The sequence below is a fragment of the Macaca fascicularis genome, chromosome 12 (assembly GCF_037993035.2).
Source record: "Macaca fascicularis isolate 582-1 chromosome 12, T2T-MFA8v1.1".
NCBI lineage: Eukaryota > Metazoa > Chordata > Mammalia > Primates > Cercopithecidae > Macaca > Macaca fascicularis.
Window position 1 is genome coordinate 114085667 of NC_088386.1, and position 1516 is coordinate 114087182.

Sequence of the window (1516 nt, forward strand, 5' to 3'; positions counted from 1 at the left end):
TCTCTGACATCCAGCTATAGTCTCCAACATCCAGCTGCTTCTCCTCTCTCTGCCAGCTGAGCCTGGAGTTTTTACGGGCACAGGATAGGGGGCAGGGCAGGCCATGGGTGATTTTGAAAAAGGCAACATTTGTGCAGGAAAACAGGATGTGTGTTCTCACTTTAGGCTGTGGTATCAGGCTTTTCAGCCAAGGACCTGCCCTCTTCTGCCCAGAATTTCCCTGTCTCCTGTCCCTATCACAATGTCTCCAAAGTACAAACTCTATTGCTTTAAACATTTTAAGTGCATTTTAACTACGTTTATAGCAGAAAAACCTGGCAAACACTACCTTACCCAAGTGAGGAAGGCTCACATCACCATGGATGATGTATGGACCTGAGGTACACCTGATACAATGTGATGAGAAGGCACCTCACCTCTGGGGTATGCCCTCCAAAACCCGCAACCTCCGTGTCATCATGAGAAAAACATCACACAGATTGAGGGACATTCTACAGGACATCCGGCCAGTATTTCTGAAGACTGTCAAAGTCATAATAAAAAATAAAAAAATAAATAATAAATAATAAAAAAAAAAAACAAGAAAAAACTGAGCAAAACTGTCACAGACCACAGGAGATTGGGGAGAGCTAACAACTAAATGAAATGTAGTGTCTTGGATTGGATCCTGGAATAGAAAGACAGGGTAAATGGAAAAACAGGCCAAATCCAAATAAAATCTGGAGTTTAGTTAATACTTGCTTTGAAAGCACTTACAAACACTCCTTGACTTGCCATGGTATTACGTCCTGATAAATCCAACATAGAGTGGAAATTTTTAAGTCATACCATCATAAGTTAGAAACCATCTGTATTTTATTTTATTGAGTTTATTCTTCAAATCAAGAATAGGTTTTGAGCCAGGCTTGGTGGTTCATGCCTGTAATCCTAGTGCTTTGGGAGGCCGAGGTGCGAGGATCCCTAGAGCCCAGAAGTTCAACACCAGCCCGGACTACATGGGGAGCCTCTCATTTATTTAAAAAAAAAAAAAAAGGTTTTGAATTTTGTCAAAGGCTTATGAAGATAGTTATATGACTTTTTATTCTGAGGTACATTCGTATGAGAATTATATATATTTTGTTCATGTCAGATGGGTAACGTGCCGATGTTGTGCCAAGGTTTAAGGGAGGCACATCTCACACATGCACGTGAACACCCAAGCATCACGCTTAGGAGTTACTAAAGTATCTAGTATGGGAAGGATATTGATGGTTTTCCAATGTTGAATAATGCTTGAATTTTTGGAATAAATCACACTTCATCATGAGAAAAAGTGAATCTGATAAAAGCTAAAGTCCTTAAATGGTCTTCAAGGCTTTACTCTATCTCCCTGCCCTCACCCTCTCCCCCTATCCCACCTCATTACCCCTCTGGATTTGTTTGCTAGGGCTGCTATAACAACCACAAACTGTGCAGCTTGAACAAACAGAAATTTCTTACCTCATAGTTTTGGAGATCAGAAGTTCAAAACCAAAAT

The 1516-nt window shown here is 40.5% G+C and overlaps 1 non-coding gene across 1 annotated transcript; it reads right to left on the reverse strand.

Annotated features, from left to right (window-relative positions):
- Window positions 1–1123: 1123 nt before the first annotated feature.
- Window positions 1124–1227, reverse strand: LOC123568184 (small nucleolar RNA U13). Its single transcript, XR_006691403.2, has one exon. It is a non-coding gene; the product is annotated as a small nucleolar RNA U13 (small nucleolar RNA).
- Between the last annotated feature and the right edge of the window lie 289 nt (window positions 1228–1516).